General features: G+C 44.0%; 1 protein-coding gene across 5 annotated transcripts in view; it reads right to left on the reverse strand.

Moving 5' to 3' along the window:
- The window catches only part of znf618 (zinc finger protein 618), a 113,189-nt gene extending 95,202 nt beyond the window's left edge, over positions 1-17,987 (reverse strand). For 4 of the 5 annotated variants that reach the window (XM_085965741.1, XM_085965740.1, XM_085965739.1 and 1 more), the window contains exon 1: positions 17,333-17,984. The gene's annotated coding sequence lies outside the window, so the exon portion shown is untranslated. Of the gene's footprint in view, positions 1-17,332 lie in introns of all 5 variants that reach the window. The other variant, XM_085965748.1, reaches the window with a different exon arrangement.
- Positions 17,988-24,808: the final 6,821 nt, after the last annotated feature.

Below are 24,808 nucleotides of genomic sequence, written 5' to 3' on the forward strand. Positions count from 1 at the left end.
TCCTCGGAGTTCCCACTCCTGACTGCTATCCAGTGAGCCTTGCTGCAAATATTCACCCAACATGAAGTAATCACTATTCATGTGTAAGTCTTGACAAAGGTTACATGGACTCCTGTGGAACAGCAACCCAGCAAGGAGTCTTCAGGACAAGAGGGGGAAACAATGGTGCATAAATAAAAGTTAACTCTAAAAATTCAAAACAGGGACAGATTAATGGAATACCACTGGGTGGGGCGGGGGAGGCAGTGTGAGCAAATGATGGAACCTCCGACAACAGTGAGCTTGCAGCAAATGTTCCCATTGGAATCAAATTCTCAACTTCTTTTTCAAACCGAATAAAAAAAACTAATTACAAAGCCCAATCTAGAGTGGATGAGATAACATTTCTAACAAAGTTACTCCCAAAATTATTCCATTTAGTAAGGTGTAGGGAAGCTATGCTTCTCAAGATACTGGCATAGAACATCAGCTCCTACTACACCCCAGCCTTACCCTCAGCAAAGTGAGTTTTGGCAGCTCCAATTTCAGGTCTGGATTCATGCCTATTTGATCCTACAAGAACCTTTTCAAGATTTGCTAAAGGAAAACAATTATTTTAGAACGAGACTGAAACTCAGAAACTATACATTGAAGTGAAGTTATCAGATTTGAGTACTTTTGCGCTATCCTATTCTTGATCGTGAGAAGAGCGCAAAATGAAAAGACTTAGTTATATATATCTGTTGTCTCTTACAAACATCTCAAGTGCTCCAGATACAATGAATTGCTTTGCAGAACAGTGACTTGTGTAGACAAACATGGCAGACAATTGCATGCAGCAAGTCCCCATACATAGCAACACCATGAATGACCAGTTAATGCATTTTCTGCTACTGGTGAGAGGAATGTTGGTGACAAGACTATTCTTCAAATAGTGCCACTGGAGCTTTCACATAGTTCTTGAGTATGTTCCCTTTTCCCAAGTGCACAAATAACTTGAGGTCACTGTACAGTTTGCCTTCTAATAGCTACACATTGGCGTACTAGGGTGGGGGAGGGGGGGGTGGGGGGGTGGGGAAGAAGAGAGAGGATGATTTTATTTGCAGATATACTACACTTTGCCTTTTGTGATGTAACCGCGGTGGTGGGGGGGGGGGGGGGTGGAAGGGGCTCATTTGCAGCCCCCCCCTTTGACTTGCTTGATGGAAAGTCTCAGTCTATATAAGAGAAGCCGGAGTGGGTTCCAAGAAAGGCTAAATGAAGAGGCAAGCACATATTATCTTGATGCATTCTGTTGCAGTAGTGGTAGATGTTAAGATCTGCATGCATACTTCTCCCCATTCGTCCTGGTATCTGCTGGTTTCAGTACGAGGCTTCTTTAAGGCTTCCGTATGGCCTTGGAACTGGAAGCAATCAAGTTACAGGGGGTGGAAATATGTTTCGTAGGGTTTTATCAGGAGTGGAGGTAGTGTTCCAGGCAGTCAGCTCAGAGATTTTCATGCATGGGTTTTGGAGGAAATGTTTAATTTGGGGGGGGGGGGGGGGGGGGGTCGCAGAGTCGGTCATACTACGCAAGTTGGAATTTATCTGCCATTTTTTGAAATGACAAAACCTGGCCTCTGTCCACCAGCTGATCTACTGTGGCGATGCCCTTGATGAGCAAATTTGGAATTCACCAATAGCAAGTGCCTCTGGGTGTTCTCCATTCTGTCAGATCGATTAAGGAACCGAAAGGCCCAATGGATTTTCTGGGATCTACAGACCTCCATGCAGGCATGTAATTTTGCCACTTTATCAGGTGCTGCGGTCAGTCAGCCTTTTGTTGAGGCCGATGAAGGGTAGGCTATGTACACCTAGGTCTCCATGTCCAGCAATGGGTTGTGGGGACAGGCTCAGCTCTAGGCCATATGTTTGGGTAGTGATTTACAGGGGTTATTATAAAGTATGGCAGCATATTGTCTATTCCGTTCCTCCAGCCTATACTCCATTGATGTTGAAGCTCACTGATGATTGCTGCAAGAGGGTCGATGGCCGGAGCAAAGAGGAAGGGAGCACAGGTGCACTCTTCTTCAGCAACCCCCACCCTCCTTTGAAGGTGTTGAAGCCATGCTGCGCACAATGGGCGTGAGGTTGCCGTAAAGGATTTTAATCCACATTTGAAAAGTGTCACAGAAGGCCATTCGTCAGAGTACAACAAGAAGAAACTCCCATTCCACTCGGTCAAAAGCCGTTTTTCACTCTAGAGAGCGTTAGAGCAGGGGCATTGGTGCTTTTGTAGTGGTGCACTGTGTTGAAGAGGCGTCTGGTATTGTCCCTTGAATAGTGTGAAGCCAGTTGGGTCAGCGTGGAGCAGAGCAGAAGGATCTGTCCAATGGCCTGGATCTTGCCCCGTGTTTTCATAGAATCATAGAATGGTTACAGCACAGAAGGAGGCCATTTGGCCCGTCAAGCCCGTGCCGGCTCCTTGGAAGAACACCAGCTAGTCCCACTCCCCCACCCTTTCCCCTGCAAATTATTTCCTTCAGGTACTTATCCAATTCCCTTTGGAAAGCCACGATTGAATCTGCCTCCACCACCCTTTCAGGCAGTGCATTCCAGATCCTAGCCATTCGCTGCGTAAAAAATGTTTCCTCATGTCGTCTTTGGTTCTTCTGCCAATCACCTTAAATCTGTGTCCTCTGGTTCTCGGCCCTTCCGCCAATGGGAACAGTTTCTCTCTGTCTACACCCCTCATGATTTTGAGCACCTCTATCAAATCTCCTCTCAAACTTCTCTGCTATAAAAACAACCCCAACTTCTCCAATCTATCCACATAACTGAAGTCCCTCGTCCCTGGAACCATTCTTATGAATCTTTTCTGCACCCTCTCTAAAGCCTTCACATCCTTCCTAAAGTGCGGTGCGCAGAATTGGACACAGCACCCCAGTTGAGGCCGAACCAGTGTTTTATAAAAACTTCCTTCCTTTCTACTCTATACCTATATATTTATCAAGCCCAGGATCCCGTATGCTTTTTTTTAACCACTTTCTCAACCTGCCCTGCCACCTTCAACGATTTGTGCACATATACCCCCAGGGCGCTCTGTTCTGCACCCCTTTTAGAATTGTACCTTTTAGTTTATATTACCTCTCCTCGCTTTGCAGTAAATTGTGAGTAGGGATTGGCTGCAGGGGAAACAGAGGGTGGAATCTTTGGTTTTTTTGTGCATTGAGATTGAGGCGATCATGAAAGTTTGCCGAATGTCATAGGTTACATTTAAGGAGTTTTCCCAATTTGTCCTAATTATAAGAACATACGAAATAGGAGCAGGAGTAGGCCATTTGGCACCTCGAGCCTGCTCCGCCATTCAATAGGATCATGGCTGATCTTCTACCTCAACTCCACTTTCCTGCACTATCCCCATATCCCTTGATTCCCTTAATATCCAAAAATCTATCAATTTCTGTCTTGAATATACTCAACGACTGAGCCTCCACAGCCCTAAGAATTTTGTGTGTTTCAATGAGATCACCTCTCATTCTTCTAAACACCAGAGAATATAGGCCTAGTCTACTCAATCTCTCCTCATAGGACAATCCCCCATCCCAGGAATCAGTCTGGTGAACCTTCGTTGCACTCCCTCTATGGCAAGTATAACCTTCCTTAGGGAAGGAGACCAAAACTGTACACAATACTCCAGGTGTGGTCTCACCAGGGCCCTATATAATTGCAATAAGACATCTTTACTCTTATACTCAAATCCTCTTGTAATAAAGGCCAACATACCATTTGCTTTCTTAATTGCTTGCTATACCTGCATGTTAACATTCAGTGATTCGTGTACAAGGACACCCAGGTCCCTCTGAACACCAACATTTCCCAATCTCTCACCATTTAACAAACTCTGCTTTTCTATTTTTCCTACCAAAGTGGATAACTTCACATTATAATCCATTTGCCATGTTCTTGCCCACTCACTTAGCCTGTCTATATCTCCTTGAAGCCTCTTTGCATCCTCCTCACAACTTACATTCCCACCTGGCTTTGCATCATCAGCAAACTTGGATATATTACATTTGGTCCCCTCATCCAAATCATTGACATAGATTGTGAATAGGCCCAAGCACTGATCCTCGCGGTACCCCATTAGTTACAGCCTACCAACCTGAAAATGACCTGTTTATTCCTACTCTCTGCTTTCTGTCCGTTAACCAATCCTCAGTCCATGCTAATATATTACCCCCAATCCCACGAGCCCTAATTTTGTTTAATAACCTCTTGTGGCACCTTATCGAATGCCTTCTGAAAATCCAAATACACCACATCCCCCTTATCTATTCTGCTAGTTACAACCTCAAAAACTAACAGATTCGTCAAACATGATTTCCCTTTCAGAAATCTGTGTTGACTCTGCCCAATCCTATTATTATTTTCTAAGTGCCCTGTTATCACATCCTTAATAATAGATTCTAGCATTTTTCCTACTACTGATGTCAGGCTAACTGGCCTGTAGTTCCCCATTTTCTCTCTCCCTCCTTTCTTAAATAGTGGGGTTACATTTGCTACCTTACAATCCGCAGGAACCGTTCTAGAATCAATGGAATTTTGGAAGATGACAACCAATTCTTCCACTATCTCTATAGCCACCACTTTCAAAACCCTGAGATGTAGGCCATCAGGTCCAGAGGATTTATCAGCTTTCAGTCCTATTAATTTCTCCAGTACTATTTTTTTTACTAATACTAATTTCTTTCAGTTCCTCATTCTCGCTAGACCCTTGGTTCTCCACTATTTCTAAGAGGTTTTTTGCGTCTTCTCCCGTGAAGACAGTCTCAAAGTATTTGTTTAATTTCTCAGCCATTTCCTTATTCCCCATTATAATTTCTCCTGTCTCAGCCTGTAAGGGACCCACATTTACTTTCGCTAATCTTTTCCTTTTTACATACCTATAGAAGCTTTTACTGTCCATTTTTATATCTCTCGCTAGTTTACTCTCATTCTATTTTCCCTTTCATCATCAATTTCTTGGTCCTCCTTTGCTGAATTCTAAAATACTCCCAATCCTCATGTTAGCTAGTTGGACCACTTTTCCTGTGGAGTTTTTGTGCCTTAAAAGGAATGTATATTTGTTGTAAATTATGTATTAATTCTTTAAATGCTAGCCATTGCTTGTCTACCGTTGTCGTACCTTTTAATGTAGTTTCCCAATCTACCTTAGCCAACTCGCCCCTCATACCTACATAGTTTGCTTTGTTTAGATTTATGACCCTAGTTTCGGATTTAACTAAATCACTTTCAAACTTAATATAAAATTCTATCATATTATTGTCACTCTTCCCTAAGGGCCCCTTTACTACAAGGTTATTAATTAACCCTTTCTCATTGCACAATACTAGGTCTAAAATAGCCTGTTCCCTGGTTGGTTCCTCAACATACTGATTTAGAAAACTATCTTGCATACATTCCATGAATTTGTCCGCCACACTATTACTGCAAATTTGGTTTGCCCGGTCTATATGTAGATTAAAGGCCCCCATGATTACTGTATTACCCTATGTTACATGCACCTCTAATTTCCTGATTTATACTCTGCCCGACATTACAACTACTGTTTGGGGGCCTATAAACAACTCCCACCAATGTTTTCTGTCCCTTGCTGTTTCTGAGCTCCACCCAAACTGATTCTGCTTCTTGATTTTCAGAGCTACGATGCTTTCTCTCTACTGTCTTTATCCCATCCTTTATTATGAGGGCTCCCCCTCCTCTTTTTCCATTTTGCCTATCTCTTCTAAAAGTTAAGTATCTTGGGATATTTAGTTCCCAACCTTGGTCACTATTGCAACCACGTCTCCGTAATGGCTATTAGATCAAACCTATTAATTTCTATCTCCGCTATTAATTCACCTATTTTGTTGCGAATGCTTCGCGCACAGATAGAGTGTCTTTAGCTTTAACTTTTTTCTATTTTACCCTGATGTCACATTAGTCACTGATGCCCAATTACCTTTGTTACTCTCTCTGTCCCTTCCTGACCCACTCTGCTTATTTTTACCCAAAACTCTGCACTGCTCTAGAGCCTTGACATTTCTCTTGCTGCTTTTAAATTTACTCTTTCCTGAATCCTCCCACCCCCTTGATGTCAAAGGAGCTTTTCTGCTACCACTGAGAGCTCACCTCTGTCCTGTATCAGGCTCACTCATTGCACTTTGACTGATGACTTGTGCCTGGTTTCTATTTTCAATACCCTTTGTTCTAGGTCTTTCTGGCCCACGGGACTCTGCACCACTTGGCAAAGCAGGAGACAATGAGAATGTCTTGAACGTCTCATCTGAAGGAGAGCCCTCTGTCATAACATTCCCTCACTGTGCTATCAGCCTAGTCTATGTGTTCAATTCCTGAAATGGAGCTTGAACCCACAAGCTTCTGAACCAGAGGCAAGAATACTACCAACTGAGCCAAACTAACAGACACGACAGACGAGTTCAAACATTACGCTGAACTGCAAAAATATATTCCTTGTCTTCATGAACTTTCATTCAGTACAAAAGGCTAAGCAATTTACCTTCCAATCACAAACGGAAAGTTTGAGATAGGTCAGAGCTTCCATCATGAACATTATTCTTGCTTGGCCAGAAATAGGATGAATAAACCTAAAGCCAGTCTCCTCTCTGTACAATAAAAATAGGTTTAAAGAATAGAGAAAAAAGCTACATTTATCCTAAAGGAAACAAGAAGTGCCTAGCCATACAGTACATTTACTTATTTTAAAAGTTTGTTCATGCAAACACAGCCAGTAATTACTGGATTTACCTTATTCTAGCAGCAGTGGAAAGCCACGTTCTCCATTTCTGCCTGGCGGAAATGTAAACAAAGCAAGGGCACTTCAGGAGAACAGTATAATGGTGATCTCCTGGAACTAGTATTGCAATGTACAAGCACCAAATGTTTGTTTTAAAGAAACTGCTACTGACTGGAGATGATCAACAGCATACCCTGTGGAAATGTTTCAGAAATTATACATTTTATACAACATAGTTACCGTAAAGCACATTTAGTCCATTTTAAAAATAACATTCGAATGGCTTTCTTGATCACACCCACTTAAAATGCACAAACTCAAGCTGGGGTGCAGTTAGAACATAAGAACATAAGAAGTAGGAGCAGGAGTAGGCCATACGGCCCCTCGGGCCTGCTCCACCATTCAATAGGATCATGGCTGATCCGAATCTAGACTCACGTCCACTTCCCTGCCCTCTCCCCGTAACCCCTAATTCCCTTATCTGCTAGGAAACTATCTATCTCCATTTTAAATTTATTTAATGTTGCAGCTTCCGCAGCTCTCTGGGGTAGCAAATTCCATAGATTTACTACCCTCTGAGTGAAGAAGTTTCTCCTCATCTCAGTTTTGAAAGGGCAGCCCCTTATTCTAAGATTATGCCCCCTAGTTCTAATCTCACCCATCAGTGGAAACATCCTCACCGCATCCACCCGATCAAGCCCCCTCACAATCTTATATGTTTCGATAAGATCGCCTCTCATTCTTCTGAACTCCAATGAGTAGAGTCCCAACCTACTCAACCTTTCCTCATACGTCAACCCCCTCATCTCCGGAATCAACCGAGTGAACCTTCTCTGAACCGCCTCGAGAGCAAGTATATCTTTTCTTAAATATGGAAACCAAAACTGCACACAGTATTCCAGGTGTGGCCTCACCAATACCCTGTATAACTGCAGCAAGACTTCCCTGTTTTTATACTCCATCCCCCTTGCAATAAAAGCCAAGATTCCATTGGCCTTCCTGATCACCTGCACACTAACTTTTTGTGTTTCATGCACCAGGACCCCCAGATCCCTTTGTACTGTAGCACTTTGCAGTTTCTCTCCATTAAGATAATAACTTTCTCTTTGATTTTTTCTGTCAAAGTGCATAACCTCACACTTTCCAACATTATATTGCATCTGCCAAATCTCTGCCCACTCACTTAGCCTGTCTATGTCATTTTGCAGGTTTTTTATGTCCTCCTCACTCACTGCTTTCCCTCCCATCTTTGTATCGTCGGCAAACTTGGATATGTTGCACTCGGTCCCTTCCTCCAAATCGTTAATATAGATTGTAAAGAGTTGGGGTCCCAGCACTGACCCCTGCGGAACACCACTGGTTACTGATTGCCAGCCCGAGAATGAACCATTTATCCCAACTCTTTGTTTTCTGTTAGCCAGCCAATCTTCCACCCATGCCAGTATATTACCCCCAATCCTGTGATTTTTTATCTTGATCAGTAATCTTTTGTGTGGAACCTTGTCAAATGCCTTTTGGAAGTCCAAATACACTACATCCACTGGTTCCCCTTTACCCACCCTGTATGTTACGTCCTCAAAGAATTCGAGCAAATTTGTCAAACATGACTTCCCCTTCATAAAACCATGCTGACTCTGTCCTATTAAATTATGTTTATCCAAATGCTCCATTACGGTTTCCTTAATAATGGTTCCAACATTTTGCCAACCACAGATGTTAGGCTAACTGGTCTATAGTTTCCGGCTTTTTGTTTACTTCCCTTCTTAAATAAGGGTGTTACATTAGCAGTTTTCCAATCTGCCGGGACCTTTCCTGAGTCCAGGGAGTTTTGGAAAATAATCACCAATGCATCCACAATCCCTACCGCCACTTCTCTCAAGACCCTAGGATGTAGGCCATCAGGTCCGGGGGATTTATCCGCCTTAAGTCCCATTATTTTACCGAGTACCATCTCCTTAGTGATTTTAATCGTGTTTAGCTCCTCCCCCCCCCCATTGCCCCGTTTGTTCAGTGTTGCGATATTTTTAGTGTCCTCTACTGTAAAGACTGATACAAAATATTTGTTCAGCGTCTTTGCCATCTCCATGTTCCCCACCACTAGTTTCCCGGTCTCATCCTCTAAGGGACCAACGTTCACTTTAGCCATCCTTTTTCTTTTTATATAGCTGTAGAAACTCTTGCTATCTGTTTTTATATTTTTTGCTAGTTTACTTTCATAATCTATCTTCCCTTTCTTAATTAATCTTTTAGTTATTCTTTGCTGGCTTTTAAATGCTTCCCAATCTTCTATCCTCCCACTAGATTTGGCTACTTTATATGCCCTTGTTTTCAGTCGGATACTATCCTTTATTACTTTACTAAGACACGGATGGCTGTCTTTTCTTTTACTCCCCTTTTTCCTCAGTGGAATATATTTATCTTGAAAGATGTGAAATATCTCCTTGAATGTAGACCACTGCTCTTGTACCGTCTTACACTTTAATCTGTTTTCCCAGTCCACTTTAGTCAATTCTACTCTCATACCTTCATAGTCTCCTTTATTTAAGCTCAGTACGCTGGTTTGAGATCCAACTCTCTCACCCTCAAACTGAATTTGGAATTCAACCATATTATGGTCACTCATTCCAAGGGGATCCTTTACTAGGACATTTTTTATTAATCCTGTCTCATTACACAGGACCAGATCGAAGATTGCCTGCCCCCTGGTTGGTTCAGTTACATACTGCTCAAGGAACCCGTCCCTAATACACTCTATGAACTCATCCTCAAGGCTGCCATGCCCAATTTGATTAGTCCAGTCAATATGAAAGTTAAAATCCCCCATGATTATAGCTGTTCCCTTATTACAAGCCCCAACTATTTCCTGATTTATACACCGACCAACAGAGTTGCAACTGTTAGGAGGCCTATAGACTACGCCCACTAGTGACTTTTTCCCCTTATTATTCCTTATCTCCACCCAAACTGTTTCACTATCCTGATCCTTTGATCCAATATCATTTCTGACTATTGCAGTGATTCCATCCTTGATTAACATAGCAACCCCACCTCCCTTTCCTTCCTGTCTGTCCTTCCTAATTGTCAAATACCCTTGTATGTTTAGTTCCCAGTCATGATCATCTTGCAGCCATGTTTCCGTAATGGCCACCAGATCATACCCATGTGTAGTTATTTGTACCGTCAACTCGTCTATTTTGTTACGAATGCTGCGTGCATTCAGATAAAGAACTTTCAAATAGGTTTTCTGACAATTTATTCCTGCTTTTACCCCCTTTACTACTTTACCATTATACATTCTGTCCCTTCCCGACACGCTCTGGTTTTTAATTCCCCCACTGCTACCTTGCTCTATTGCCTTCTCTGCTGTCATTTTTATTTTTCGCTCTCTTAAAACCTCTCCCCCACTAATTAGTTTAAAGCCCTCTCTACAGCCCTAGTTATTCGATTCGCCAGGACTCTAGTCCCAGCACTGGCCAAGTGAAGACCGTCCCAACGGAACAGCTCTCTCCTGTCCCAGTACTGATGCCAGTGTCCCAAGAAGCAAAACCCATTTCTCCCACACCAGTCTTTGAGCCACGCATTTAACTCTCTAATTTTATTTACCCTAGCCAAATTTGCACGTGGCTCAGGTAGTAATCCAGAGATTATTACCCTTGTGGTTCTGCTTTTTAATTTGGCCCCTAGCTGCTCAAACTCCCTCAGCAGAACCTCTTTCCTTGTCCTATCTATGTCGTTGGTACCAACATGGACCACGACAACTGGATCCTCCCCCTCCCACTCCAAGTTTCTCTCCAGCCCAGAGGAGATGTCCTTAACCCTGGCACCGGGCAGGCAACACAGCCTTCGGGACTCTCGCTCTCGGCTGCAAAGAACCCTATCTATCCCCCTAACGATACTATCCCCTACCACTACAACATTTCTTTTAACTCCCCCGCTCCACGGTGCTGTGGCCAGGTTGCTCATCCTCCCCGCAGTCCCCGTTCCCATCCTCACAGGGAGTAAGAGCCTCAAACCTGTTGGACAAGAGCAAGGGCTGCGGCTCCTCCAACACTATCTCCTGGATCCCCGTACCTGCCTCACTTCTAGTCACACCATCCTGACCCTGGCCACGGACTACATCTGAATTAATTGGTGTTCATAGACACTCGCAGCCCAAATGACTGAGTACCAACTTCAATCATAAGAACATAAGAAATAGGAGGAGTAGGCCATACGGCTCTTCGAGCCTGCTTCAACTTTCCTCACAACAACATAACTGGCCTTTTGAGTATAGGGCCTTCATGGCATTTAACAATAGAAGCCTTAGCTGAGGTTCCCCTCCCTGGCCTAGAGGTGCCATAACCAATCACCATGCCCTCCTGCTGCTCCAACAAACCAGAGATCAGAATTGGATTATACTGGGCTGTGTGGCACTGCTGGTGCATTTAGCTACTAAGCCATTGAGAACAGAATGCAATTCTTAAAACAGACCTAAAATTAACTTGTTTTCTACCCCAGAAAAAAAAATTATGGTCCAAAATTAGACATTCCTTTTACGAACTTGACCAAAAACACAGGCGACGTCAGATTTAAGTTCTAATGCTGTTTACTCTTCTCCCTTCTTAGGCAGTCCCTCGGAACCGAGGATGACTTGCTTCCACATTAAAAATGAGTTTGCAGGCAACTGATGAGTCCAATGCGGGACCTGCCGTCTCTGTCACAGGTGGGGCAGACGGTGGTTGAAGGGGCGGGTGGGTGGGGTGCTTGGGTTGATGTGCGCTCCTTGCGCTGCCTGCGCTTGGCTTCCGCTTGCTCCCGGCGAAGCGACTCGAGGTGTTCAGCGCCTTCCCGGATGCTTCTCCTCCACTTTGTGTGGTCTTGGACCAGGGATTCCCAGGTGTCGGTGGGGATGTTACACTTTTTCAAGGAGGCTTTGAGGGTGTCCTTGAAGCATTTCCTCTGCCCACCTGGGGCTCTCTTGCCGTGCTGGAGCTCCGAATAGAGCGCTTGTTTTGGGAGTCTTGTATCGGGCATGCGGACAATGTGACCCGTCCATCGGAGCTGATTGAGCATGGTCAGAGCTTCGATGCTGGGGATGTTGGCCTGAGCAAGAACACTGACGTTGGTGCACCTATCCTGCCAATGGATTTGCAGGATCTTGCGGAGGCAGCGTTGGTGGTACCTCTCTAGTGCTTTGAGGTGCCTGCTGTACATGGTCCATGTCTCTGAAGCATACAGCAGGGCGGGTATCACTGCTGCTCTGTAGACCATGAGCTTAGTGCCGGCTTTGAGGTCCTGGTCTTCAAACACTCTCTTCCTCAGGCGACCGAAGGCTGCACTGGCACACTGAAGGCAGTGTTGGACTTGGTCATCGACGTCTGCCCTTGTGGACAGTAGGCTCCCGAGGTATGGAAAGTGGTCCACGTTGTCCAAGGCCTTGTCGTGGATTTTGATAATCGGGGGGGCAGTACTGTGTGGCGGGGGCAGGTTGGTAGAGGACCTTTGTCTTACAGATGTTTAGTGTAAGGCCCATGCTCTCGTACGCTTCAGTGAAGGTGTTGATGATGGTTTGGAGTTCAACCTACGAGTGAGCGCAGACGCAAGCATCGTCTGCATACTGTAATTCGACGACAGAGGATGGGGCGACCTTGGATCTGGACTGGAGGCGACGGAGGTTGAACAGTTTCCCGTTTGTTCTGTAAATTAGCTCAACTCCAGTGGGGAGCTTACTGAGGGTGAGATGGAGCATTGCAGCAAGGAAGATTAAGAGCGTTGGTGCGATGACACAGCCTTGCTTGACCCCGGTTCGTACGTGAATTGGGTCTGTGGTGGAACCGTTGGTCAGGATCACGGCTTGCATGTCAACGTGAAGCAGGCGGAGGATAGTGACAAACTTTTGAGGGCAGCCAAATTTGAGGAGGACACTCCATAATCCCTCACGGTTGACAGTGTCGAAGGCCTTTGTGAGATCAAAGGCGGCCATGTTGGTGCAGTTCCCTGCATTTCTCTTGTAATTGACGTGCGGTGAAGATCATGTCCATTGTGCCTCTTAGTGGGCGGAATCCGCATTGCGACTCTGGGAGGAGCTCTTCGGCCACTGGGAGAAGGCGATTGAGGAGGATTCTTGCAATGACTTTCCCTGTGGCAGATAGCAGGGAAATTCCTCTGTAATTACCGCAATCGGACTTGTCACCTTTCTTGAAGATGGTCACAATTACGGCGTCTCAGAGATCCCCTGGCATGCTCTCCTCCTTCCAGATAAGAGAAATGAGTTCATGAATTCGCGCCAGTAGTGCTTCTCCGCCATGCTTTAGTGCCTCGGCGGGGATTCCATCTGCTCCCGAGGCCTTGTTGTTCTTCAGTTGTCGGATGGCCTTTTCAACCTCATGCCAGGCTGGGGCTGTGCTGTTTACTAATATGGCAACCACTCAGCATACACAACTCATTTGTAAGCAAAACACAAAAATAGTAAACTGCACTTGCATGTACATGCAGGTGGACAACTGGTTTGTACACTTGGCTTTTTACAGTGGGTTACAAGTATAGCTTGATTTCCCAGTACACCTCAAAAACATAAAGCAGAGGACAGACCGTCCTTTCCACAGATCATGTAAATTCTACTCCATCAAAGGCAATCAACAAACTCCAGAATATCCCACATTATTTATCCTTTCTCGGCATGTTTCCAAGATCCCAGGAGTTTAAGAAACATCATATTCCACACAGCATTTGATTTAGCTGCGCTCATTCTTATAATCTGTAGTCCTGTTGCTAGTCATTCATCCAGTTCAATTTTAAATGCATCAATTGACAGGAGTGATCGGACAAGAAAGTGACTCACACTAGCTCAGGTCAACAGCTCCTGGTCCCTCAGCTAAACAACATTGCTTGGACACAAAGGAAAACAATTATTACACGAATACACAAGATCTCTGTGCCAGTTTCAAACCAGAGACAACTTCAGGAGTATTTCTCAAAGTCAACAGAAAATGCAAAATTTGAGAGACAAGACCTCTTCTGAATTAAACTGTTCCGTAAACACAAGGTTGACTTGACAGATGGTTTGAAAATGTTCTGCTGCTTGCGGCTTTTCTAAAAATACGCTTAAAAAAGATAGCTGCTTCTGTATTTGATAAATGTGTCTCTCACCTATATTTATATAAAAAATCCCATAGAGGATCATGAATTCTGCAGATTAATTCCCATGTTATTTAATCTTAGTCAAAGACATTTGCCAGTTACTACACGCTACATACACCTGTACTTAGAAGACTCAGTGATAGGAATACATCTATATATTAAAATGTATGGCCTTTCACCATTTTAAGAGTTTTCTGTCAGTTGTGTCCGCACCCGGTTACATATGTAATTGTCTCCAACACCTGCAGGCAGCGCTCTAATAGTGTTTTCCATTTTAGAGATCTTCCCAAAGGTATTTCACAAAATTCCAACCAAAATGCTATTAATTAGACTCAAAAGCTGCAGGGATCCAGGCTAAACTTCAGGAACGGATAAGACATTGTCTGAAGAGTAGAAAAAATAGGCACGTGTTCGAGGATATGGGGGGGTGGGGAGAAGAGGGTGCGGGTAGAAGTATTGAGTGGGATGCCCCAGAAATCTGTGCTGGGAACACTTGTCAGAAACTCAATGCAAATTGATCAAATTTGAAAATGATACCAAACTAGGAGGGGCATTGGAATCAAAAGCAGCTCAGAAATTATAGAATGAGCTGGCCAGAATATGTAAGTAGAAAGAGCATTGACATTTAATGTGGCTAAGTGTAAAGTGCTGCACGTAGGAGGAAAATATTGGTGTCACACATACTCCACGAGTGATGTTGAAATAACTAATGATGAGGTTGTCTATGTCAATAATGAATAAGACCCAACTTTCATGCTGTTGGCTGACTGGGATGATTATGAATTTGAGTATTTGCAAAATTTGTTTTTAATCTCAATTACCTTTTAGCAACTTCTCATTGCAGTTCTACTAATTTAATTCATATATTGCATGTCAAGCAGTTCAGTAATGATTTATTCCACGATACTTGGGTCTCTTGCAAATTATTTTCATTTTGGTGTCCTGTGTAATATGTATTCTCTCCAGGACTTACAATGGCCCAGATTTTCCTGCAATGGCAACATACACCATAAATTTCACCGTCTACTGCACCAACCTCACCACTAACAACTTACCCCATCTTTTCCTGCATTCGCAAAAACTGGTTAAATGCAGGAAAATTGCAATTGCTACTGATTTTAATGGGGACGGAGCTATGATAATTACCTCCCGTTTTCAGCAGAGGTAACAACGGAGTGGCACAGAAGTCCCTGGAAATAACGAGTGGCATAATTAATGCCGTGCTCCATAATTTCCTCTTTCATTTGTGCCATTCAAGGGTTCCTACACCGTGGATGCACAGAAGTCCCCAGTAAAATCTGGGTCAATAAGTCCTGTCGAGACTGACTGAAGAGTGTCTGAAACAGAAGTGGAATGCACTGCAGTGGCCATATTAATTTGCCACCACAAATCTGTAGTATCAAGCATCCCAAGTATTTAGTCTGGCAGGAACTTTAACTTTACAAAACTCAAAACAACCCTGCCACCCTCCTCACAGGCGCTGGGTAACAAGACTGCTCTACCTTCACTGTAGTTACAAATGAAAACAAGAACTGAATTACTCAAGATTGTTTTAAATTTTTTCCACATCTTTAGGTTTCACAATCTCTACCCCGATTCATTACACGTGTAGTGCACAAAACCAGAAGTCTTCCTGAAATGCGCACAGTCTCAGAGTCCCCTGAGTCAGCCAGGCTCGATTCCTACTAACAGCAATTATGAGGCAGTGCTCACAGACTGTCAAAAACATTCCACTGGAAATTTTAAATGAATCAAGCCAAATACCACAGTTTCTTAGATCAGTTATCAGTGATAGTGATCAGGAACCCCGGCGACTGAAAATAATTCAGATTCCATTTTTATTGCATGGAATTCTGAGCACAATTTTGAGGATGTCATTCCACAATTCCATTCCATTTATTAATAATTAGGACCATTGATTTCCTTTGGCTTATGGAGAACGGAAGTCATAATTTCACATTTATGACATGGGATCTCAACTCACAATTCCACCCATCTCTCATGAAAACTTCAAATCACGATAAGCACTCCCTATGCTCATTCTCCCTTTCCGCAGCACACCAAGATTTGCACACAAGTGGGCTGAATAAGTGAAGTACTCAACATTCCCAAGCTAAAGTAGCAGAAGCTCTACTGGACATTAATATAATTTTAAAATAGAAAAAATAGAATCAACCAGACACAAAACCATTTTTGTAAGTAGCTTGGTGGATGCTGTGTGTTTTATTCATTGAGAAATCTGCAGATTTATCAATTTTAACCACAATTGCCATTGACCTGATTCCAAATATTCAATCATCCAAATCAACATTGGTACATGAAAGCACCATTACATTCAAATCTTCCTTTCTAGCGCTCCCACTCAACTAATTCAGTCACAAGTAGCACAGCCATACTAATGAAAGGTTCCATGTTCAATCCCTAGGCTATGCAAAGCAAGCTTTCCACAGCTGGGTGCTATAATGGGCCTGAACTGGAGGCAGGAGGAAAAGAGAATAAATCATTAGGTTTCCTGCTACTGATCACTTTCCAGAGATTCATGCTGGAAGCATGCGCTTAAAGGTTGGGTTGGCAGAGATGCCATCTGCAGTCTGACAAAGGTTCATTGGTGGCATAATAGCCACGTGGGCAAGGTACTCGCACCCACAGTCACAAGCCTACTCAGCAGAGTACTGAGGAGAAAGAAAGTTACCAGAGAAATAAATCATGGAAAAATACCGCCTTTTCTACTTGCAAAGTTTTTTTGTGAAAATCATCACATCAGTTAAACACAGAAAAGTCTGATGATTTGAAACTTGCACAAACTATTCACATAAAGTATCAGGACTAAATGCCTTAGTGTTTATATTTATTGCTGCAGGTAATGTTTTACTAATTAAAACATGAAAATATTTCCTTCAAAACAGTTTCTTCTCTAAATTACCCAATATAATTGATGTCTGACTGCAGGCTCAAAAACCAAATCAACACAAGAGTCAGCACAGCACATTATTTCATTGCAAGTGATTACTTCTCTTTCCCCTTTCCAAAAATGTAATTGGAGCTTACTGGTAACCCTGCCCAGGCAATTCTTGCAATTTTACAAGATAGAACGTCCATGACAGTCCAACATAAATAAACAATAAATAAATAAATGGACAGAAAGATCAATTTCCTCTACGTTTCCTCTTACAACTGAGATTCCATTAATTAAAAATACAATCAAACTATTCTAAAAATTATACATGAATCTTAACCATATAAATTCGTATTTAGCATAATGATCCCGTCAGACATTTATAAAATAATCAGTTTGCACTCATTCCAAGGCATCTCAAAACCAGATCAGACGCATACAGCACTGAGTAGTTACTGCAGCAATCAGGCCACATTCGCAACATCATATTGCATGTTGAACGCAACATACCCCTCTTTGCTGTTATAAACAGTGTAAATGATTGTGAACCCTCTTATTACCTCATCTGCATGCAGCTGATGTGGTGCATGTGGCTTTGAACTGAACTCTTTGCAGCTGGAACGGACTCAATCTCCCCGGGAGATGGTGACGATGGTGAGGCTTGTGTGGTTGTGGAATTGCAGCGAGCCACAGGTTTGTCCCCCGAGAGCTTTAATACTTGCCGCAAATCGGCTGAGCCCTGCCTTGCAGAAACGACAGAGAAACACAGAAGAGACGAAAGCCCGGCTTAGATGAAAGGTTGCACATGAAAAGCGCTGGCTCCCTTCATCCTATAGTACATGCATCGCCATCCCAGATCTGGGGCAGCCTCAGTCTGAAACGATCCCACAACTACACCATCGAAGGGGGAGGAGGAGGGAGGAGGGAGGAGGGAAATGGTGGTGGCGCTGGCCGACCATGAGACTGCACGGAGCACAAATTCAACTCCTTGTATTAACACAACGGAGGCCACTGCTTCCCCCCCTCCCACCACGCACACGGCAAACTCTCCTGCGCTAGCGGTAAATCTCCCAATAAACGCAGGCAGCCACCGCAGAAACGACACATGTCCTCATTACTTTCCTCGCCGCCACCCCCCCGAAGATGAATACGAAGACCATTCGGAAAATGGCCGCCACAGTACAGTTTGATGGCGAACCCACTCCGGAAACGGAAAATGGCCGCCTGGCCCCGCCCCCCCAGCCAGCGCGCGGCTAATTAAACGTCATGGACGGAGCTGACCAATCCGGAGGGAGCTGGGGTGCCCCCACGTGATGCAGAAAACTTTCCGGCGTGGCTTTTCAAAAAACAGACCGGCGGCGCGGGGGGGGGAAGAGAAAAATGAGGCGCACGCGCCGTGGACAGCGCGAGTGAGCGCCTGGCGGTTCGGAGGACAACCGGCCTGCGCCGCGCGAATGGTTTTCTTCGTCTCTCTGGTAAATGTCGGGTCGGGACTGGCTCCTTCTTTATACGCGAGCGGCGAATCGACATGAACCTATCTTCTGCCCCCCCCCCTCCGCAATGCTGAATATGGCCGTTAGCGCCCGGGTCTCACACAGACCGAGGGCGGAGGTCGCCATTTGTTTCTTGATAACCCCGCGCTGAGCGCACGGACTTCCGATAACAACAGCAGAAGACTGCGGGCGTTGGGACATCTGAAATTATTATTTTTTTATCCAGAAGACGCTGCAAACACTCAGCCGGTCAGGCAGCATCCTTCGGACGTTATTTTCTTGGAGGATTCGCTGTTGCAACTTTGATTCGGTGCGAGCACCTGCAGCGGCGGCGAGACAACTTTTTCACCTGGGAATTGGTAGTCGGCGGTTCACCGATGCTGTTTGCTGCAGCCACAGGTGCCTGGGACGGGAGGTGCGTCCCCAGAGCACAGCGAACGACAACTTGCATTTATATAGCGCCTTTAACGTAGTTAAACGCCCCAAGGTTCTTCACAGGAGTGTTGTCAACACCGAACCACCTTAGGACAGAAGACCAAAGGCTTGGTCAAAGAGCTAAGTTTTAAGGAGTGTCTTAAATCAAATCAAATCAACTTTTATTGTCATTGTTAGTGCACAAGTGCAGTACAACGAAATGTAGGCTTGCGGCTCCCGAGAGTGTACAATTTGGATTAGGACACTTAAACATTTCAACATACATTTGTACATATATATTAGCATAAATATGACCATAATAAAGTGCATCTGCAGATGTGCAGGCTTTAGTGTTTATTTGTGGAGTTCAGTAGGATGACAGCCCTGGGAAAGAAGCTGTTCCTAAATCTGGTCGTACGGGTGCGAATGCATCTGTAGCGTCTTCCAGATGGTAGGAGGGCGAACAGACTGTGGCTGGGGTGGGTAGGGTCTTTGATGATGGACCGTGCCCTCCGTAGGCAGCGTTTCTGATATATATGTTCTATGGTCGGTAGCCGGGTGCCGGTAATGCGTTGGGCAGTTTTGACTACCCGCTGCAGGGCTTTCCGGTCATGGGAGCTACAGCTGCCGTACCATACCGTGATACAGTTTGTCAGGATGCTCTCTATAGTGCAGCGGTAGAAGTTAGAGAGGATCGGGGGTGACAGATTACATCCCTTCAGCCTCCTCAAGAAATAAAGGCGCTGCTGGGCCTTCTTCACCAGAGAGGAGGTGTTGAGGGACCAGGAGAGGTCTTCCGTGATGTGGACTCCGAGGAAAGAAGACCACCAGCAAATAACCACAGTGCAATGTTTCAGTGTACGGTGCACCTGTCCTTCAGAAGTTCAATTGAAGTCCAATAATACGGGCAGAGTTGGTCACCGTCCTCCACTCCAAACTCTAATGGATAACATTGAATCTGCAACAACAACAACTTGTATTTATATAGCGCCTTTAACGTAGTAAAATGTCCCATGGCGCTGCACAGGTGTATTTTAAGACACAAATTTTGACACCGATGCACAAAGATAAATTAGGGCAGGTGACCAAAAGCTTGGTTAAAGAGGTAGGTTTTAAGGAGCGTCTTAAAGGAGGAAAGAGAGGTCGCGAGGCGGACAGGTTTAGGCAGGGAATTCCTAGGGCCTATGCAACAGAAGGCACGGCCACCAATAGTTGAGTGAGTATAATCAGGGGCGCTCAAGAGGGCAGAATTAGAGGAGCGCAGATATCTCTTATGGGGCTGAAGGAGATTGAGATAGGAATAGCACAGCACAAACCGACCATTTGGCCCAACTTCCAGTTCTAATGAAAGTTCACAGACCTGAAACGTTAGCTCTGTTTTCCTCTCCACAGATACTGCCTGACCAGCATTTTTGGTTTTTATTTCCTTCTATTCCTTTCTCCCTCGTGCTTATCCAGCATCCCCTTAAATGCATCTATGCTATTCACCTCAACTCATCTTTGTGATAGCGAGTCCCACATTCCTACCACTCTTTGTGAAGTTTCTCCTGAATTCCCTGTTGGATTTTTTGTTTTGTTTATTTATCAAGTTCAAACTCAATGGCCCGTATTTTCCGATGCCTATGGGTGTGTACGGGCTGTGTACACACCCGTAGGGATGTCGGAAATGCCGGTTTCAGGCATAGGAAGAGCATGCGCTGAAAACCGGCATTTCCGATCTCTCAAGAATGCTCTTGACAGATCGGACGCCTGCCCTGGGGGGGAGGAGTTCCGCTTTCTGTAGAACTTCCGCCCGCAGAAAACCCTTTGAATTCTTACGCCTGGTGAAAGCAGGCGTAAGGCCTGCTTTTACCAGCATAAGAGTTGAAAAAAAGTTTTTTTTTTAATTCACTCATTTATAAAAAGGTAAGTTTATTTTTAGCCCTGTAAAGAAAACTTCAATTTTTTTCAAAAAATTAAATTTTTGTTTAAAATATTAAATTTATTGTAATTTTAACTCATTTTAAAAACGTGATTTAAAAAAAATGCATTTAATGTTTTACAGGAAACTTGTTTAAACGGCACCTAAATATCCGGAATTCTCTATTAACCGGCAAAATTCATACTCCGAAAACAACACCTCAATAACTGGGAATGTTGCCGAGTCCGAGTCTCCCGCGGTGGCTGAGTTAGTCAGTGGGGGTAGTTCGGAAGTCCGAACACCTCAATAACAGGAGTCTGACTCTCCCGCGCTGCTGGTCGTCTCTTCCGATCTGCCATTTTTCTGTGTCTCTCTCCATCTTTATCGTGAATCATCTCCCCCATCTTGCATTATGGAATTCCCAAAAGTTGGTCCAAGCAAAAGGAAGAGAGTGGTGTTAACTTTAAAACAGAAAATTGAGATATGCCAACGACTAGAAAGGGGAGAGAAGCGTAGCGACATTATGAATGAATTCAAAATCGGTTCGTCAACAATGTACGACATCAAATCGCAGAAGGATAAGCTGCTCAAGTTTTATTCAAGCTTGGAGACATCTAAGAATGTAGAGAAACGGCGTACGCTTCGTAAGCCTAAGCTTGAAGAGCTGGATACCGTGCTTTATGAGTGGTTTTCTCTTAAGCGTTCAGAGGGTGTTCCACTTTCCGGACCCATGCTAATCGAGAAAGCAAAGGATTTCTACGTAAAGATGGAGCTCACTGACAAGTGTGCTTTCTCCGATGGATGGCTAACGTGCTTCAAGTTACGGCACGGGATACGACGACTCGATCTTTCCGGGGAGAAGAAATCCGCAAACCCTCTACGTCACCTCAGTGAAAGTGACATTGAGCAGTGGGTTGATGCAGATAGAGAAGTTGCTGTTGTGCATATGCTAAGTGACGATGAAATAATTGAGACTGTTTTGAATCCAAAGAAAGAAGAGGAAAGTGAGATGGAAAGTGAAGAGGATGAGATTTCTGAAGAGAAGACAATTTCTTGGGCTAAAGCTGCAGAAGGATTTGCTTTAATCCTCCAATTTGCTGAAAGGCAGCCTTGCTACTCTGCCCAAGAAGTTATGGAACTCCATATTTTGCATTCCACCTTTCTACAAAAAAGGCTCGAGTCCACTAAGCAAGCAGACATCCGGGGCATGTTTAGGAAAGCTTCCAAAAGAGTTGAAGCAGTGGGAGTGCCTGATGAATCTGTTGAAGTGCATGATCCTGATGACCCAGCTGGCATGGATATTCCTGATGAACCAGCTGACTTGGAATAAGTGTACAGTCAACCACACTACTGTATACAGTCGTTTACTGTAAGTTTTGTTTTACTGTTAAGTAATTAAAGAGTTATGGATTATCCTCAACTGGCAATACTGTACTTAATCAAGCATCTTCCACCATCCATTTAACACAACATTCTGTAGGTGAGTACTGAATTACTGTATACTGCACATTTCTTGGTTTTTAAAAAAAAATTTGTTAAAAATAGCCTCGGTAGATAACCCTCTCTGTCATCCGGAATTTTTAATCAACCGGCACCATGTCGGTGCCGGATACCAAAGCGTTTCCTGTACTGTGTTTTTTGGGGTGATCTCCATTCATATATTTGACAGATAGACCTGTCAAATGTATGAAGGGAGATTCCCTTCTCCTATTGGCTGGCCTGGCCCACGTGATCCCAGGGATGCTTGCGAACCACCTGCGCCTCTGGCAAACTTGGGCCCTGCGCATTTTGACTTTGGAGAGGCCCAGGAGCGGAAGTGTCCGGACCTCGGGAGCCCTCGGGTAAGTTCGCAGATTTTTTTCCGATAGAAAGCCTCCGCACGCAGGAAGCCTCCTATCAGAAATTACAGGCCATTTTCTTTCAGTTTAAAGAAGGGACATCTTCGCTACAATAAATTGTCGTTTGATCCTGCTGACCACCGGCCAGGGGTGGGCACACTTAATTTTGTCACAGCAAAACCCTGAAGCTCTAGAGTAAAATTAACCACTTGCGAAAAGAAGCAGATGTGTTTAAAACCAGTTATCTAAAATATGACTCCCCTGACCATGTGGCACTCCCACAGTATTGCATTGTAGTGTCAAACTAAATTATGAGAGTCGGGCTTAAACCCACAACCATCTGATTCAAAGACACAAACTTTATTTGAACTTTAACTGCTGAGGGGAAATTATGGTTTTAAAACCAAAATATTATCCTGAGTACTTCTAAGTTGTTTGACTTCTTCACTTAACTCATTACAAAAAAAAAACGCTAATACCCATTACTGGATGTATGGGCTTGAATACATGTACAGGAAACTTTTTTATACGGGACCGATGTGGTGCCGGTTCATCAAAAATTCTGGATCACCGAGCGCTATAGTAAAAGATACGAGAGCTGAGAGCTCCGTATAAAGCAACAAACCCTGTTGCTTAGCAACAGGTTCAGAACAATGGCCACAAGTTACGAGCGTCTCTGTAGCTTAGCAACAGCTGCAGCCACACCCTTGCACAGCAACAGATGGAGGAAGGCAAGTAATATGAAGTATGAACCTATTCCTGAATTTTGCCGGTTAACCGAGATTTCCGGTTATTTAGGTGCCGGTAAATCGAAGTTTCCTGTAATTTTCTGAGCCTGTCCACCTAAACTTTAATCTGGTGTGTATGACCCTGGCACAGCTCCAAAATCTGCATTGCTATTGCTTAATTAGCAGCAGTAGCTGAGTAGAGGATGAGGTTACACAGAACAACAGAATCAAAAATAGCTCAAGAAAATCCATATGAAGATTCTTCCATGCCAAAATGAATGGTGATTGAAATAAGTAGTACACAGCAAAAACCGGAGACGGCTGTAAAAAGGGAAACAGTCGAATACAAGCAAGACCATATTGAAAGTTTTCAGTAGTGGGACCTGTATGTCTGTGGCAATACTCATTATAGAAATGTGTTCTGGGCAGTCTGCCTTCCAAAGTTTTCATCACAATGAGTCATATGCTTAGATACCAGGAGAACTTCCCAGCTCCTCTTAATAGTGCCATAGGATCTTTTCTGTCCACCTGTGATGGCAGCTGGGACCTCGGTTTAACATCTCACCTGAAAGACGGCACCTCCGACAATGCAGCACTCTCTCAGTACTGCACTGAAGTGCCAGCCTAGATTATGCCTAAGTCTCTGGGTGGAACTTGAAACCGCAACCATCTTAACTCCGATGAAACTAAGCCACAGCTGACATTAAGATTATCTGGTCTCATCGCTGCTTGTGGAACCTTGTGCACAAAAGGCGAACTCATTTGCCTTAATTCCAACAGTCACGACACTTTTAAGAACTTCAGTGGCTCTGAAGCATTTTGGGACGTCCGGAGGTTGTGAAAGGCACAATATAAATGCAAGTTCTTTTTTAGATGGGGAACCTAGCCATGCAGGAAGAAATTAAGAGGGTGACTGACAGCTTGGTTAAAATATAAACTTTGATGGTTTTTAAAGGTGGAGAGACCAAGGGGTTGTGGAAGGAGGGTCAAGACAGCCATGTGGCTCTGTAGGTCAAATGAAGTAAGGGGATTGCACAAAAGGCTAGTGTCAGTAGAAGTGTGTAAAGAATACAAGGCTGGAGGAGGTTGCAGAGATTGGGTGGGGTGAGGCTTGGAGGTATTTGAGGATTTAAAATTTAATATGTTGGAGAACTCTGTATATTTTGACATTTAATATGTAATATATGTAGGTTATTGAGGATAGGCATGTGGGACAGGATACAGGCTGCTGACGTCTGAAGTTTATGGAGGGTGGTGACTGGGAGGCTTCCAAGAAGGGCATTGTAATCAAGTCCAGCAGTGACGAAAGCAAAAATAAGGGTTTCAGTGGCATAGGGGGCAAATGTGGATAATGGTGGGGATGTGAAAATAAGCAGTCTTGATGAAGGATGTTTGGAAGCTCATCTCTGGATTCTACATGATGCCAAGGGTGAGCTCACTGGTGCAAAATCATCCCTTTACTCTACCCGGAATCTTCATTTCACAAATGGTGTTCATTTTGATATCCTCTGACTACCTTGTAATACCTTTCATTGTAAAATGTATGATAGATTAACTTGTTTATTCTTGTCAGTCATTGTCAAAATAGAGAAATAACCAGTAATAGGACAAATCTTGCACTTGCATTGAATGATTACTTATGATTCACTGGAGTCACCATGCA

The sequence above is a fragment of the Somniosus microcephalus genome, chromosome 23 (genome assembly GCF_052327205.1).
Source record: "Somniosus microcephalus isolate GS21.2 chromosome 23, FLI_Smic_1.0, whole genome shotgun sequence".
Lineage (NCBI taxonomy): Eukaryota > Metazoa > Chordata > Chondrichthyes > Squaliformes > Somniosidae > Somniosus > Somniosus microcephalus.